Source organism: Durio zibethinus, chromosome 28 (assembly GCF_047325235.1).
Source record: "Durio zibethinus cultivar Kanyao isolate XHJ-2024 chromosome 28, ASM4732523v1, whole genome shotgun sequence".
Taxonomy (NCBI): domain Eukaryota; kingdom Viridiplantae; phylum Streptophyta; class Magnoliopsida; order Malvales; family Malvaceae; genus Durio; species Durio zibethinus.
Window position 1 is genome coordinate 11,067,179 of NC_143189.1, and position 19,617 is coordinate 11,086,795.

The 19,617-nt window shown below is 27.3% G+C and overlaps 1 pseudogene; it reads right to left on the reverse strand.

Annotated features, from left to right (window-relative positions):
• Positions 1 to 9,713: 9,713 nt before the first annotated feature.
• Positions 9,714 to 13,020, reverse strand: LOC149510754 (putative disease resistance protein At1g61300 pseudogene; annotated as a pseudogene).
• Between the last annotated feature and the right edge of the window lie 6,597 nt (positions 13,021 to 19,617).

Below are 19,617 nucleotides of genomic sequence, written 5' to 3' on the forward strand. Positions count from 1 at the left end.
AGAACAACAACCTCCTATACATAATTTCTTAATTTCCTGAGGACTTTCCACAATCAACAATGAGCTCCCTTAATCAAAGTTTCTGCCCTCGAAAGCCAGCATTGAACTTGGTCTAGCCGCTTCAGCTGTTGCTGATCTTCGGCTATTTTCACACTTCTGATAACATCATCCCTTAGACCAGTTCAAATATTTCAGCCTTTGTTGGGACTTGAGCTCAGTTGGCAACTGTCTTATACTTGTCTTGGATAGATTGAGATATTGCAGGGAAACAAGTTTTGAAATTCCCTGGGTCAATTCAGTTATGCCACTATTGCAGGACAGGTCTAACACTTTTAGATTAGGCATAGATTGGAAGAAGTCATTGCTGATTGTCTTCTATGTGTTTTCATTGAGAAACAAGGTTAGTAGGTTGGGACATGAAGGTGTTTCGATTGGATTCTGAAGGCAATTTGCCATTAGTGATATCCTTTTTACTGCTTCCCATTTTTTGATCTCTGCTGCTTCAATTAATCGAACACCTGCTTGCACTAAAATACTTTCCTAAAAAATATTGCACCCATTAGCTATCCACAGAGCCATATCACGAATCACATCGTGCATTTTCACATCATAACCTTCTCCTTCCAACACACATGCAAATACAATTGTCCCAATAAAGTCATACCCTTGATTTTGAGCTCCATTTCTGCCATTACATTCATCTAAAAGTCCTTCACAAATCCAATAATAAATTAAATCAGTTTTGTGAATGACAGTCTTTTGGAAATAAAGTACAATATAAGAAGCAAGATCTCACTTTCCAATTAGGTAAATGATCAAAGAACTTCATAAGAGGAAAGACCTTATCCTCCATACCTCAAAATTCTGAGGCACATTTTCTCAAAACCTCAATTGCACGAATCCATTCTTGTGGTGTCTTCTTGCAGGCCATGGCTCGACCGATGGTGATAATTGCTAGTGGCATACCAGCGCACTCTTTGGCCATAATTTCCGACAGCATAGGAATGTCTGGATGCAAGTTGAAAGTATCATTTACCTATCAGCTTGTGTTGGAAAGAGAATAAGCGAACAAAAAGGATTGTAAGTTTGAAAATTCTAATCAGCAATCTGGAATGTTTGTAATTTAGCGTAGCAACACAATGAGAACCATCATTCAATATTTTCCGATTGAAGTATTGATTTCATCACTGCTTCCAAGCTCCAGCCACTTCCGATGAGAAAAATGGGCTTGAGCATCAAAGTAGTTTTCAGATTTCACAATAACGAAACGAAGCAATATATATATATAATAAAATTGAGTTAGATTAATGTTTTTATAAAGCTGATTAATGTAACTACCTTAATGAATTAAGCAAAATATATTAACTTTCTATATTATCAATTTGGTGGATAGTTGGATCATATTGAAACAAGCAGCTTCAATTTTTTCTTGAACAAAATGTCAGAACAAAATCCACACATTACACAAAAATTAATTTATAGATTTTCACCGATCATTGCATTTATTAAAAATATTATAAATGAAACCTACTCGCTGATCTAGTAAATTTATCTTGAACATTGTTTATTACAAATAAAAAAATTTTACGTGCGGTAACGTACGAGACTATTTCTAGTTCATGTTAATAAAGCAACAGTTCCATTCATTTACCCTGAGATCATGCATATATTGTTGCTATGGACCATTGAATATTCTTTGTTGCCCAGAAGTATGGTTTGCCTGATCCCTCGTTATAAATGTTTACATCCTCTTTCACTCCCCATATCATAATTTTTGGACTTTTTAACTGTTTAAGTGGAAGTTTTAACACCACGAAATAAAAATAAATTAGCCTAACAAAAAAGAGAGAAGTTGAGAAAGCTCATAACAGCTTCCAAAGAGCATTTGCAACCACAATAATTAGATTGTATCAATACTAACTTAATAGAAATTAGAAACTTCTGAGTAAATGATATAAATTTGAAATTTTTAGTATCTTCTACTCGTATAAATTACAATACCTATAGTGTATTAATTTTTGACATATGCGTAATGTACATGTCATTTTTATATTTAAAAAATTCAATTAAATAATTTTTTTTTGTTTCTATATAATAATGATAAATACGAACAATTTAATTTTAATTTTGATAATTTTTTATATATTTTGATAACATTTGTTAGAAGTTTGATCATTGTTCATAAATTTTTGGTATCTTCTATACAATTTTGTTAACTTTCAATATTTAATGACTTATTATATAATTTTGGTAACAATTGATATAATTTTAATAATTTTTGATAAAATTTTGATAACCGCTTGATGTAATTTTGATAAGCTTTATGATATACGTTGACTAAATATTTAATTTGAGAGATGAAACATTTATATGATTATTCAATTTAGAACTAAACATTTTATTTTATATGAATAAAAATTAAATGTTATGGAATGTTTATAATTAAATATATATTTAGATGAAAATTTGTGAGTGTTTCACACACACTCTTAACTCTAAAAAATAACAATTAAATGAAAAAATCAATCATCTATAATTTTTTTAGTGGTTAAGTATTATTTTAAATAAAAAAATTAAAAATAATCCTAAAATAGAGATCTATTTTTTAGGAAAAAATTAGAAAAAAAAACATTTCATTTTTTCTTACTATTTTAAATACAGTTTAAAAACAAAAAGTAAGAAAATAAAAATTAAAAGTTCTAGTATTTTTTTCACAATCATTAAATTTTCAATTATTCAACATTAATCTACAAAAAAAAAAAATCACCACTCCATACTATAATACTCATGAAATTCAAAACCCAAAACTAAACCCTATAAATAAAAAACATTTCATTTTTTTTATATTTTAGGAAAAAAAAAAAAAAAACATTTCATTTTTTCCTACTATTTTAAATACAGTTTAAAAATAAAAAGTAAGAAAATAAAAATTAAAAGTTCTAGTATTTTTTTCGCAATCATTAAATTTTCAATTATTCAATATTAATCTACAAAAAAAAAATCACCACTCCATACTATAATACTCATGAAATTCAAAACCCAAAACTAAACCCTATAAATTTTTGTTTGTCTAAAAATTTTGAATTAAAACATGTATGAAAAAGACAAAAAACTGAAACCAATGATCTAACATCACCCTAATTATAGAGCTCAAGGATCATAAACCCCTTCAAAAATCATCAAATCCAAGGAATATCCCATGATCCGAAGGGTAATTACCTGAACCCATTGTCAAAAGATCTAGAAACGACCCGTCTTTAGGTAATTCACTGTTCAACTATACTGTTCCGTCCAAAATCAAGCGTGATGGGGACTCCGCTTGAAACTCAATGGTGGATTGCTCCGAATGGGTCCTGGGAGGCTCTGAGTTTGCAAACTGGGCAACAACTGCTTGGATTTCGAACACACACTTCCCCCATTTTCACTTTCGAACACCCTTGAATTGCAAATTGCTTTTCTCAGCTGCAGGTTTCTCGCTTATGTGTTTCACTATATTCTTTTCCTTTTCAAATCTCTGGGATTGTCTTGGGTTCTCTTTCTCAGTTTTGTCTTTAAGCTTATTAGGCACACCTCATAACCCTCACCTCCCCTTGATTCATTTCTTCGAGACACCTTTTCCATCTCCAACTTCTTAATTATAAAATTACAAAAAGAGATTCATTGATTAGGTGTTTGTTAATCTGGTTTTCTTCCAAAATTTCAAATTTGGCATAGATTGAGCATGCAGAACCTTTTAACGGCTCAACAAGGCAAGGTTTAAAATTTCTAGTTTTTTTATATTGTAAATAAAGGAGTTACAGCTAAAGAGAGAAAGTGAACACTAAGAGAAAGTAGTTGAATGGAGAAAAAAATTGAATGAAAAAAAAAAAAAAAGATAGCCCTTTGCAAGAACAGAACAATGGGAGGCTTTGTAGAGAAACAAGAGTTGAAAGGAGAAAATTTTGAAGTTAAGATAAAATGAAAAAAATTTGGAAAGAAAGAAGAAAGAAAAGTTGTTGTGTTCTTATAAAACTGATGTTTTTATTATCTTTTAATTTTTTTGGGGTTTTAGGGAATAAATTAGTATAATACACAACTAAACAATGCAGTTAAACCACATGGAGAAGACACGCACAATTTGTCATCTAAATATATCCTTAATTGTAAACGTTTAATAATGTTTAATCCTTATTTATATTCTTAATTGTAATCATTTAATCTTAAATTGAGTAATTATGCAAACATTTAATCCTAAATTGAGTATTTAACCTATTTTTTTTTGTAATTATTGATAAAATTTATGCCATCATATATTAAATATTGGATTCCTACAATAAAGTGTAGGCTTCATGTTAGTATAAGATAATTTTCTTTTTTATAAAGTAACATTATTGCTTCATTTAAATTTAGATTTTCTTTACTAATTTTTTTATTAAATAAGCTCATGGTAGATTTATCCTAGCCTCTTAAGATAAAAGTTCTAGTTTCGTTTTTAATAGTAACCAAGGTTCAATACCTGACAACTTTGAATATAAAAAAATTATCAAATATTGATAATTAAGTTATCAATGATTTACTACTAAGTTATTAATAATTTATTACTAAAATAACATTAATTTACAACTAATTTATAAATGATTTATCACTAAATTATAAATGATTTAACATTAAATTATTGATAATTTATCACTAAATTACTAGAAATTTATTATAAAGTTATAACTGATTTATTACTAAGTTATAGATTATTTATTACAAACTTATCAATTGTTAACTAATTTATTGCTAAATTATCTCTAATTTACAACTAAATTATCACTAATTTATAACTATGTTATTAGTGATTTATTACTAAATCCCCAATGATTTACTATTATACTATTATGCATTTATTACATGTTATCATTGATTTAATACGTAGTTTTCGATTATTTACTATGAAATTATTATAATTTATTATTAAATTAATCATGATTCACCATCAAGTTATCACTTATTTATATTAAATTATCCATGATTTACTATAATATTACTAGTGGTTAATTATTAGGTTATAGATTATTCAAAAAAAAAATTAAGTTATCGATAATTTACTACTAAGTTATATTGATTTACTTTCAAGTTTTTAATAATTAACTACTTAATTATTATTGATACTATTAAGTTATTTATGATTTAATACTAAATTTATCATTGGGATAATGTTACAAATGACTCTTGAATTATAGTGAAATGTTCAATGTGGTATTTAAATTTTAAAAATCTTTAATGTGATACTTAAACTATGAATTTGTTAATTAATATGGTACTTATCCCTAACATAATTAGTTTCAAATGATGATACATGGCATACAAGCAACTTTTCAAGTACTGCATTAGTTAATAATTTTATAGTTCAGGTATCACATTATATATTTCACTATAGTTTAAGAGCCATTTATAACATTAACCTTTTATCAATTAATTACTATTAAAGCAAAATTGATTTATTGTTAAGTTAGCATTGATTTATTGTTAAGATGTATATGATTAACTACTAAGTTACTATTTATTTTTTATTAACATATCCTTGATTTATTAATATGCTACTATATATTTACAATTATGAAATATGGAATTTAAAAAGTTACTGACAATATATAAGATAATTTTATTTTTATACGATAATATTATTATTTTATTCAAATTTAAAAATTTTTTTACTAAATTTTTATTGAATAGATTTGTGATAGGTTTATTCTAGCCCCTAAGATGAAAGTTTTTTATTTGTTTCCGCCATGAACCAGGTTCAATCCCTAATAATAAAAAAAATTATCAATGATTAATAATTAAATTATTATTTATTTACTATTATGTTATTAATCATTTATTACTAAGCTACCAATAATTTACTACTAAATTATCAATAATTTATTACATATTTATAAATGATTTATCCTTAAATTATGAATTATTTATCGCTAAGTTATTGATAATTTATTATAAAGTTATAACTTATTTACTATTAATTTATGAATGATTTATTATAAAATTATCAATGATTAACTAATTTACTGCTATATTGTTACTCATTTGTAGTTAAGTTATTAATAATTTATTATAGCGTTATTGACGATTTACTACTAAATTATCAATGATTTATTATTATATTATTATATATTTACTATTATGTCATAATTGATTTACAATTTAATTTTCGATTATATACTACAAATTATTATTAATTTAGTATTAAATTATCCATGATTCATTACCAAGTTATCATTAATTTATATTACATTATCCAAATTTACTATTAATTTATCATTGATTAACAATTAAGTTATTGATGATTTACTATTAAATTATATTGATTTACTTTTAACGTAATGAGTAACTATTAAATTATCAATTATTTAATATTAAGTTATTATTCACAATATAAAAAAAGTTATTTATAATTCACTACTATTAATTAATTACTATTAAAATAAAATTGATTTATTATTAAATTATCACTAATTTACTATTAAGTTATTATTAATTTATTATTAAGTTATCAATGGTTAACTATTAAGTTGTCACTTATTTTTCATTAAATTATTCTTGATTTACTACTCTCTTGTTATTCATTTACAATTATATTACAATTAATTTATTACTAAATTATTATGCATTTACTATTATATTATTATTAATTTATTACTAAGTTATCAATTATTGACTATTAAATTATTATTCATATATTGATTTATGCATGATTTACTATTAAGTTATTACTGGTTAATTATTAAGTTATCAATAATTACTATTAAGTTATACTGATTACTCTTAGCTTTCATTGATTAATTACTAAATTAGCAATCATATACTATTATGTTGTCATTAATTTGCATATATTCAAAAAGAAAGCAACCGCAATGAATGCTAAATGATGTAATTTATAAGATAGAGAAAGAAGTAAGAAAATGTTTAAACGTAGATGACTTGAAAAACAAAAAGTAAATGCTCTTAATTTGCTATTTGTAGTTTAGCATATAATAATAAGTTAAAATCCTAACTTTTTATACTAATGTAAGTATCAAAGCAAAGTTAAATTAATGTATAATATATATTAAGTTAATATTTTTAAAATATTCTTTAAATTTTTTAATTCATTGTAAAATAGTACATATTAAGATAAGTTTTGTTAATAATTTGATTGAATGATTTGTTATATATTTTTATACTTGTTAGCGAAGTACAATTTCTTATAAAAGATTGAAAAAATTGAAGTATTATGCCAACAATGAAAATAATAAACTTTACCTTATGTTTCCATCTTTAAGTATATAATTTTAGGTAAAATTTAATTATGCAAAAGCAATGAGAAAAAATTTACTAAATAAAATTTATAAAAAATAAATAGACAATAATTTTTAAAAAATTAAGTTTATAATAATTACTTTCACATTCTCTTTCAAAAATTTCTTTTATTAAATGAAAAGATAGTATATTTCTAATTGTTATTTCACTGTTATTACTATCATTCAAAATGCATTTTTTTTTTTTATATTTTGATGTAAACCAACTTTTTCATTTGAAAAGAATAAAGATTATAAGGGGTCATAACGACCCAAATAATATATAACTGTATGTTATCTTCCTAAATAAGTTTGAACTATAATATCTACTTCAAATGAAATGTTTAAGTTGTTTCCTTCAATCTATATCACAGCAACTTGATTAGCAAGACTTGGGCATAAGAATTTCAAAATCCTTAAAAGAAGATATATCATTTAATCTTTGCACAATTTGGGTATATGAATTTTCTTCTAGAATTATCATTAATATTTCCATAACTTTTGCACTTAAATTTTTTTTTTTCATTCTATTTTGAAATTTAATACCAATGTCATAAAAGTATAATTAAAAATAATATGAATTAATTAACTCAAACTTGAAATAATTCAAGACTCATATTGAGTATTCATAAAATTTTTACGCTTTTTGAATTTTACTATAATTAAAAATAATATAATACACATAATTATAAAAATAAACAAATTTCACTTGATTCAATTGATTTTAAACAATCAAAACCTTAGTGGTTATTTAAAATATGAAATCACTGAACCCAAATTTTGAATTGACATAGCAATACAATCAAAATCCAACATTTTTATTTTATTTGAATTTAAGATGATTTTAAATCTGGCTTTTTAAAGAACGAAAAGTTTGCATCAATTATTATGTCAAATTTATTCAAGTGATAAGTGAATAATTAAGTATACAATAAATAGAAGCAAATAAAACTTAACTCAACCTAATTGATATTGATTCTAAAATTAAAACCCAACTTGAAATTATTAGTCAAAATTCAAAATAATTGAAATACTAGATACATAATTAAATAAAAATTTATCGAAAGAATTTTCTTCATTAATGCTTTTAAATCACATTTAAGTTTAGTTAAATTATAATGTATAATAATATTTTTATATTAAATATAATAGTGATAATTAATTTGATGAATTTCAATACTTTTGAATAAATATTACCCAACATAGTAACCTTAAAAATTTTTATATAATCATGAACATTCTTTAACTTATATAATGAAAAGAAAAATGAAAGCTATACAATGTTTTTCCTAAAAAAAGAATTTTATATTGATCCTAAAAGAATTTGAAATCATTAAAATTATATATTTTTCATTGAAATGTCATATAGCACTAACCTTATTGATATGAATAAGATAGAACTATGTATAATCAGTCAAATTTTTCTCTCATTTTTTTGCTTTGGAAAATCTTTTATTGGTGCTTCCATCAATTAAATGTAATTCTACATTCTACCAATTAAAAACATAAAATTTCTTTTATTTAAAAATTTTATTATACATAAATTTTGATTATATAAAAATATCATAATACATAATTTTAAAAATTACAATGAAATAAAAAAGATTTAATTAATTTCTTTTTTGAATTATTTCAAGCGACTAAAAAGATTTAATTATATAAATTATCAACTCATAAAATATACAAATAATAAAATTATTAACATACATATATAGCTAGTAAATCAATTAAAATAAAAACTTGAAAGGAAAAAAAATAGAAATAAAACAAATATGCTTTAATGATTTGGGAGTCTAATAATGAAAAGAAATTTCATTTAAATTAAAATTTATAAAAAACTTATTATGGTACTTTAATCAATCATTTTTAACATTGTAGGAATTAAAAATTTAATAAGGATATTTTAATCAATCACTTTTAATACTTTTTTAGCGTAATTATAAAAAATTTAATAATAAAAAAGAAAATTAATTTAAATTAAAAGTTATAAAAAATTTACTAAGAATATTTTAGTGAATCATTTTTAATCCTTTTGGAATTAAAATTTCATAATTTTAAGCAGTTTAATTTCACAAAAAATCTATTTTTAATTTTAGTTGATTTAAATTAAATTTAAATAAATTAATAAAAATTATATATTTAAAAATAAATTTGTTAATTTAAAGATTTATAAAAGTATTTAAGTCAATCATTTTTAACACTATTAAAATTCTAGACTATTAAAATCATTTATAAAAGATAATAATTTATAATTAAAGAAAGACGAGAAGAATATAAATAGTTACTGCACGTATTTAAATCAAGAAAAAGTTGGTAGCATAACATGTTAGCTGACCATAAATAAAATCAAACAAATTGAGATATTTAGGTTGAAGCTAAAATTATTTACTCAGCATTAAAATGCAGCCTATATTTAAATCCATATAACCAAAAGATTCACCATTAACTTAGTCAATTTAATGAACATGATACAAATCAGAAAATCATCCACGATTTTAGAACACACCGCTACAGCTTCAAACACAACAATTATAACTGAGGCAAAAGGTAAAAGTAACATGGTTACTCTGCAATTTCAGTCATCAGACGTAAAGCAGGGAAGAAAATCGTTTAGAGCACATTCATCCTCCCATTGAAGCTCTTTCCACCATTCTTTCTCTCCCCTAATGCTGATTTTGTTTTCCTTTGCACTGTTGGAGTTGAGTGGAAGTCTTTTCAGCTTTGGGCACCGATGAACATAAATTTCTTTCAAACATGAGAAGGGAAGTGTATCCCAGTAAAGCAGGGAAGAAAATCGTTTAGAGCACATTCATCCTCCCATTGAAGCTCTTTCCACCATTCTTTCTCTCCCCTAATGCTGATTTTGTTTTCCTTTGCACTGTTGGAGTTGAGTGGAAGTCTTTTCAGCTTTGGGCACCGATGAACATAAATTTCTTTCAAACATGAGAAGGGAAGTGTATCCCAGTAAATGCTCTTCAACTCTGGCAAATACTGTAAGAAAAGAGACTCGAGTTTTCCAAATAGGGTTAAAGTTTCTACTAGCTCAGCCACTTGACTCAGTTTTCTCTTATTGATTATTTCTTCCATATTGTTGCAGTCCACTACATTAAACTGCCTCAGGTTTGGAGCGAGAATTAGCCATGTTATGTCCTTCAATTTTGAACATTCGTATATAAATACTTCGCGAAGGCTTTGGAAGCAATGTTTGCTTGCAATCACAGAGGTTTCAATGTGGCTCTGTGCTTTTATCATTCTGCCCACCCCTCCCCACTCCATCTCCACTTCTTCCAAACTTTCAGACTTCCCAAGGTCTAGAAATTCTAGACTCTTCATATTCGCTAAAGATAAAATATTCAATCGCTTCGAGTCCTTTACCAGTAGAAGCTGAATAGCTAAAGTGCAGCTGCATAACCTTTCAGTACGCAAAAGGCTATCGAGACCCAAAGCACTTGTTGTATTGACAGTCAACACATTCAAATGGTTCAAGCACTTCAATTCTTCCACCAAACATTCACTATTATCTTCCACTTCCTGGCCCAAAGAATAACAGCGAAACATTCTCAATACTTGCAACTTTGAAAAAGTAGATATCAACTGTCTTGGAATTCTTATGGTAGACTCAGAGTATTCCAAGTTCAGGCATTTAAGCTTTTCTAAAGCCTTCAATTCAATTGGTAGCTGTCTTATCCCTGTGTAGGAGAGATCGAGACATTCCAGAGACACCATTTTCGAAATTCCCACTGGCAATTCTTCTATACCTCTATTGCCTGACAAGTTTAGAACTTTTAAGCCACACATAAATTGGAAGAAGTCATTATTGATCACCTTCAACTGATTACCGTTAAGAAACAGAGTTTGGAGATCACGACAGTTAGGTGCTTCTACTAGATTTTCAATCCTGTTCTTCATCAATGACATCCTGCGTATACTTCCCCAATTCTGAACTTCTGGTAACTTAGTTAATTGATAACCTGCCTGCACAAAAAACCTCCACTTTTCTTCTTCACATTCACATGCTATCCACAAACTCATGTCACGAATCACATCATGCATCTTTATGCGAAATTCATTTATTTCTTCCAATAAACATGCATGAAGAAGAGAACCAATCATTTGGTGGCCTTGGTTTCGAGCTAGACTTGTATTCCCATGTCCATCCAAAAACCCCTCTCCTATCCAGAAATCTATAAGCTTTTCTTTATCAATTGTGTAGTCCTCTGAGAACAAACTACAGTACAAGAGGCAAGTTCGAAACATGTCATTGGGAAGAGAATCAAAACTGAATTTTAGAAGTGGATATACCTCTTCACCCATGTCTGGAAAAACAGAGGCAGATGATCTCCGACACACTTCAATTGCATCTTTCCATTCTTCAACTTTGTTCTTACAAGCCATGGCACGAGCAATGGTGACAAGTGCGAGAGGTAGGCCTCCACATTCTTTGGCCAATTCATGAGCCAACTCACGAATACATGGATTACTATCAAGTGTTTCTTCACCAACTTTTTCTTGAAATAATTCCCAAGCTTTTTCTTCAGGCAAACACCGCACTTCAATCTTCTTTTGAGCTTCCATTTGGCCACAAACCTTGATAGAACGAGTTGTAAAAACTAGTTTGGAACCATTTTTTTGAGTTGGGAGAGGTATCCCAACCTTAGATAGATCAACTCGCTCCCATATATCATCTAACAATATGACAAATTTCTTTTCCTTTAAAACCCTGAAGATGTTTAGAGCTTTTTCCTCTGGAGTTTTGTCCTGCCATGTTCCATCAGCTATTCCCACCCTTTTAGCAATGTCATCTTGGATCTTTCCGATATAAAACCCTTTAGATACTACAATCCAAATAACTACATGAAATCGATTTGGGGGTTCACAGAACTTGTTGTTGATTTTGTTCAGGAGGGTTGTCTTGCCAACCCCTCCCATGCCATACAGGCCAACAATTCCCACTTGTTCAGCTTCAAGGATACTCCAAGCCTTATCGAATGTGGATTCCAAACCAACAGTATGCTCAGTAGGTCGTTCAGTTACTAGAGGCGTTGGTTCCTCCTCCGCCACCTTGTCAAAAACTCCTTTGCTCTTATGATCTACAACATCTCGGAGCATTTTGGTAATTTGCTTCCCAAACTTCAGGTTGGACTTGGGACTCATAGAAAAACAACCTCCTACACATAATTTCTTAATTTCCTGAGGACTTTGCTCAATCAACAAATGAGCTCCATTAATCAAAGTTTCTGCCCTCGAAAGCCAGCCTTGAACTTGGTCTAGCCGCTTCAGCTGTTGTTGATCTTCAGCTATTTTCACTCTTCTGATCACATCATTCCTTAGATCCGTCAATTCTGCTAATGCAATTTTTAAAGCTTCTACGTTTTCTTCAAGCTTGCATACAAACTGTGCTTGTCCGGCGACACAATCACAGCAGCGGGTAATGACAGTGTCGCATGAAGCTGAGATCGAGAAGATGTTACCCATAGTTAGGCTTTGGTTTTAAAGGGGGAGTTGAACAATTTCTGGAAAGGAGAAAAATGAACGAAATCAAAGATGCTTTTTGGAATATCAAGCCAAAGGGTGAAAAAATGAAAGAAAGATATGCAGAAGTGCACAGAAGGCAGAGAATATCTCCTGGAAGTTTTTTTTTGTTTGCTAATTCTAACTTAACCAAGGGTGTTGGGAGTAGTTGCTGTGGGATTACTACTATTTGCCACTTTCTACTTGTTTACTCCATTAAAAATATTCTGTTTGCTAACCGATTTAACTGGTAATTATACCACAACCTACAGAGAAAAACACATCAGACAATTTACATGTAATGATATGATTTTTTTTTAAAATTTTTGGTAGGATCAAATAATAATTATGTTAAATTGGTTCTTGTAACAATCATGCATGTATTTTTTCCGAGCAAAAGATGGCCTTGGGGCCGGGGTGGCTTTTGGCATCTACCTTTCGGCAGAGGCAGTCAAGAGGAAGTTGCACATCAAAACAATGCATTATACTTAGTGACAAATTAGTCAATAATGACTTTAAAAAATTAATTTAGTGGGTTGGTTTTTCTGTTGTGTGGAATATGCACAAACTTGGTCCATTTTGGCGTGCACATCGACGACTAAATAAACCAAATCACTTTCCTTTAAGAACATTGGTTAAAATTTTTACCTTTTTCACTGGACCTAAAGAAGAATAATTAGACATAATTGAAATATCATATGTGGAAAAATAGTCAGTCATTTCGAAGAAGAAAAATAGAAAGAATGAGTTTTTAAAATCTTAAAGTTTCAAATTTAAGTTTTATTGTATTTGAATTTAGTTTATTTTATGTTAATTTATTTATTTAATAATTTTCTTATAAACGTATGAAATATGTGATTTTTGAAATTATTTGATTATAATTGAAAATTTTAATTGTAATTACATTCAATAAAAAAAGATGGTTCCTCCGAATACTAAATTTATCAACCTTGGTTATGGAAACTTTGTTTTGATAATTGAAGCATAGTAAGGGTATTTTGATCCATGTGCACATAATTAATCTCTTATAGAGAGATAAAATTGGCCCAGTAATCCTTTGATTTGGGAAAAAAATTTAACAGATTCTACGTTTTTTTTTGTACGAAGGAAAGGAATTCAGTATAAGAAGAGGTTTCGGGGTCTTTGTCAAGAATTGGATGTTGAGGCTGCCATTGAAGCATCACTGAAAACCTTCATTTTGTAGTTTCAAAACATACATTATTTGTGTAAAAGGTGCGAATTAAATTGAATTTTCCATGTTAGAAAATTCATGGAATTCAATTTCGAAGGCAGCTAAGCACCTGTACTGATTGAAATAGGGTGAGAGGAGGAGGTGTTTTGATTGGAGCTGGGAGCTGTCTATCCTTGACAAAAGCAAAAATTGGACGCATAGCATATGCTTGTTAGGCAAAGGACTTTTACAGGGGAAAAAACAACTTATGAGAAAAGGCCATGTAGCTCCAAGATTTATAAGACTCTTGAAATTTTCTTTGCTGTTTACTATAAAGCCAAAAATTTTCAATAACATAAAAAAAAAGAAGGAATTTCATTAAATTTTTTATAATATCAATAAAATGTTAGTATATTTTTGGAGTTACCAGTATTTTACATTGCATAGGCGGAATTGTTGTTTATAAGTTTAAATTGTGAATAAATTCAATATATTCAACTTAAAAAAAGAAAAAAAACCTTTTTGACATGTTCTTTCTTCTTTCCCTCCATTTTTCTTGATAATTAATTCCCAAAGCTTCATTGACATATTCACCCTTTTAGATAGCAATTGTGTGTTCCATTAAGCGGTTGGGGTGTATTCTATATAAGATTTTTATTTTTTGTCAAATGTGCGTTCTACAGATATTAAAACGGTGTACAATCCATTAAAATAATAATAAATTTCATTTTTATAAATAATATCAATAAGTCTTGGGAGCATTTGATGTGGGAATTACTAGTATTTGCAATTTTCCACTAGTTTTTTCCATTAAAAATATTTAGTTTGCTAATCAATTTAACTGGTAATTATACCACAATCTACACAGAAAAACATATCAGACAATTACTAGTAGATATAATCATATGATTATGTTTTTTCTCAATAAAAATTATAGGATCAAATAATAATTAAGTTAAATTAAATTAAAGTTGGTTTCTTGTCACAATCATGCATGTATTTTTCTCAGCAAAAGATGTCTTTTGGAGCTGAGAAGGCTTTCCTTATGGCATTTTATATTGGCCAAAGGAAGTGAAGAGGAAGGTGCACAATAAAACAAAATAGTTTATATTTAATGTATTATTAACGTATAAATTTTATATAATATTAATAATTCAGATGATATCATCTCCATAAATATTAATTCTTAAAATAAATATACAAAAATTAATATTTAAAAAAAATTTTACTCATTAATGAAGTTGTATCATTTGATTCTCTTCATTAATGAGATGGCATCATCATATTCATTGATAGTATATAAAATTTATACACTAGCAACACATAAAAATAAATTTTAATACTTTCATTGGCAAATATTTTGGGCATCAATTAGTCAATAATGAGCTTAAAAAATTAATTATGTAGGGTCGGTTTTCTGTCGTGGTTCAATTTGACGTGCACATCTACGACTAATTAAACCAAATCACTTTCCTACAACAACATTGCTTAAATTTTTTTGTTTTTTTGTGAAGACTAATTAGATGTCAATTGCAATATTTTTTCATTGAAAAATGGTTAGTCATTCTTCGGCCAATCAAATCTTATCTCAATACTAAGGGTCCGTCTGAAATCAAATAGGGGTCCAGTGGAGATTTTTTTGTATGAAAATTATGCCAAACGTATCATGTATGCCTTTGGTAAACAATATTAGTGCAACTGGAGTTGAGTTTCAACGCGTTGTATTCCTTTTTTTTTTCGCTGCCCATGAAAAATTCTCCTCCCCACCATAACATCCTTTTCTATGATGCCCGTACTTTCTTTTCTTTTTATCTTTTTTACCCCTTAAACAATAGTGAAGGAACAAAAATGTCCCTTAGCTTTAAGTTTTGTTTTTTTTTTTTTTTTATTATTTGTTATTTTATACAAAAATAATAAATAAAAAATAGTTTTTAAATATATAATAATAAATTATTATTTAATATAAAAATAATTTTAATATTTTTCAATTTATTAATAAAATATTATTTGATATAAAATCATTTTAATAATTTTTAATTATTTATTAATATCACAAATATCAAATATATTTTACAAATTTTATTATATGTAAATTTTAATTTAATGTCTTTAATAATTATTTTATCTTTTCATTATAATTTACCTCATTACTATCGTTGTGTTTGCATTTAAATATATATTCCATTACTAACTTTAATCTTATTGTTATAGTAATCAATTTTATTATTATAGTAACAAATCTTATCTCCACCACTATTTTTATTCTCATCGAAGCCAATCTTATCATTTATCTAAATGGACTCTAAGAATGAGCTTTTAAAATCATTAAGTTTCAAATTTAAGTCTTATTACAGGTGAATTTAATTTAATTTTGTGTTGATTTATTTAATTAATTTCTTTTTTTTAATAAATGTATGTGTGTAATATGTGATATATGAAATTATTTCATTGCGATAAATTTTTAATTGTAATTACAATCAATAAAAATGATAATTCTAACAAATTCATTAACTACATGAAAATTTTGTTTTCATCAAGTTATTTATTTTTGTAAAATATAAAAGATAATGAAAACAAAACCAATGAATTTAAATAGAGTATATCTATATCATATTTTTATCAAGTCAAACATATGTAAAACATAAAAAATTGTAGCATCAAATTTGTGTAGCGCCCAATAGAAAAAGTTTTTTTTTTTATCAAATCCAGATATAATTTTTACTAAAATTTTAAATTATTTTGCTTTTATATTTTTTTCATATTATTTTTATTTCGCATTTAAAATTATCAAATCTAAATTTAAGCTTAGCAACAATGTTTTGATTGGTTTGCACATGACTAAGCTCTTACAGAGAGATGCCATCGAAAAACATAGTAGTCAAGCATATAAACATTTCTATTTTCTAAATATGAGAATTAACCCAAATGATTCGCTCTCCTTAAACAAGATAAGATCATAAGGTAAAAATATTAATGATATTATATCATGATTAAATAAAATTTTAGACAAAAAAAAAGGTTATTCTCATGAATTATGAAAGAAATAAAACCAAATCTAAATTATCTAAAGGTTCGGGAACATGAAGCAATAGTAAAAGTTTTCAAAACCAAGAAATTAAAGATGTATTAAGTACATTGGTTATGCATAATTACATACAATAAAGTATGTAGATTCATGTCAAATTGGAAGAATATATATTCAAGGTAATTCATCAAGTTACTAAAAAAAAAAATTCATATGAACTTGAAACAGAATTCTTCTAAGTCGAAGAATATAAAGACCTAGTACATTTTGCAATATATAGTTAAAAAAGTAAAATTATGTTTTAAGTTTTTTATTAAAATAATAAGAATCATATGACTCATATTTCTTAATGATACTTGTTTTAAGAACAAGTTGCATATAAACCTATATAACAAGGTTTGTTATGAAATCCAATTTTAATGCTTTGTGGAAACAAATGAAATTCAAGGAATAGCATTCTTGAAAGAAATTATAAATGATTAATTGTTTTACAATTATGGTTAATAATATATATATGTGTGTGTGTGTGTTAACGGCTTAATTTTTTTGTTGCAAACCAATAAATTACAAAAGAAACTTAATAGAAAATAAAAATTGATATAATTCTGGACAAACACTGAAGCCAAGTATTGTTTAGAGAATTTACATAAATATAAAATGATTATCTTGATATATTTACACCATAAAAAATATTAATTACTACAAAAAAAATTTATAGCATTGATGTTAATTCACCAAAGGAAATGAAATTCACATGTTTATAAAATGATGAATTAGACAAAAGGATGTGTATGGAATAACCTTTTTCAAGAGAAGATTATAAAAGCATGTAAATTAATTAAGTTCTTAATTAAACTTAATAAACTCCTAAAAAAATTAAAATTTGATGAGAATTTTGACTTATAATATCCTGTAATGAATTATACAATTAAATATATTTATAATAAGTTCAAAAAATTATCATCATTTGACTATATAAAGATTATATGTTTAGTATGGATCAAGAATAAGTTAAAAATATAAAATTCTTTTGAAGCTGAAGTGTACTTGCGAACCTGAACCTTTGATTTTCTAACTCAAATTATGAATATTTGAGTTTCCATTACAAATTTCATCAAATCTGATCTATGACTCTTTTAGACGTGATTGTCAATGAGTGTTTTGTTAGGAAAATGGGGCTCAGCCCCATGTAAGTGGTTTGGACCAAGTAAAGGCCATAGGCCTTGATCTTTCATTTTACACAAAGCCCTAGCTACTTAATAAAAAAGAGGTGGGGTTGTTTTAAGGGAGTGTCAAAAACCAAGTAGAAAAAGAAGAAAAGCCAGAAAAAGCAGAGAGAAAAAGGAGAAAGGAGAGTTAGTTGAACGGAAGTCGATTCATGGTCCGATTAAGTTGGAACCTTGTCAGGAGGTTTATAATTCAGAGTTCTACATTTTGAACAGTGAAGATTGGGTTTGAAGCTCTCTAGGAACAAATCCATGGTGTATTTGTTGAGTCACTTATTTGGTGAGATTTTTCCAATTGCTTTCTAGTTGTTGTTTAGCTCTAGTTTTAGCTAGAAAAGAACTTTGTATACCTATTATTTGATAGTGAAGGATTTTCTAGTGATCCGTGATTTTTTTCCTCTACACTGGAGGTTTTTCCACGTAAATCTTGGTGTGCTTTATTTTTTCTGCATTTTTTTATTATTGATTGTTGTCTATTGTTTCTGTATTGTTGTGATTATTGCTTCAGACGCAACAAGTGGTATCAGAGCGAGGATTATTTTAAGACATCGATACAGAAGCAACCCAGGATATAAGTAAATTTTGTTTAAGATCATAAAGGGTGATACAGGTTCCATGATAAAATTGACAGCATTGAATTATTCAATGTGGAAGCCTATGATGGAAGATCATCTATACTGCAAAGATTTGTATAAGCTAGTATTGGGTGATTCGGCTAAACTAGTAAATATGAAAGATGAAAGCTGAAATAAGCTAGGTAGAAAAACGCTGGCTACAATAAAAAAATGGGTTGATATCAGCGTGTTCCATCATGTAGCACAGGAGTCAGATGCTCACATTGTTTGAGAAAAATTGACAGCATTGTATAAGAGAAAAACAGGTATAAATAAAGTTATGCTTGTTAAAAAGCTTGTAACTTTACAGTACAGGGATGGATGATCTGTTACAGAGTACTTGAGTGATTTTTAAGATATATTTAATCGGATGACTACTATGGAGCTTAAGATGGATGATGAAATGAAGGCGTTATTTTTTTTTGGGTTCATTACCAAATAGCTGGAATACTCTAATTGTGACTGTTCTTAATTCAGCTCTTAATTATAAAGTGACATTGGAGATGATAAAGGATAGTATGCTTAATAAAAAAGCAAGGCAAAAAGATGTAGACCTTGGCAATCAAGCTCTGGTCACAGAGAACAGGCGTAGAAACATCGACAGAGGTCAGGACTCAAAAGGTTTTGGTAAGTGTAAACATAGATCCAAGTCTAGAGGTATAGTGAAGTATTTCTATTGTGGTAAGGTAGGTCATATAAAACGAAACTGTAAAATCTTGAAGCAAGAGTGAAAAGATGAGAAAGACAAGAGTTCAGATGATGGCAATGC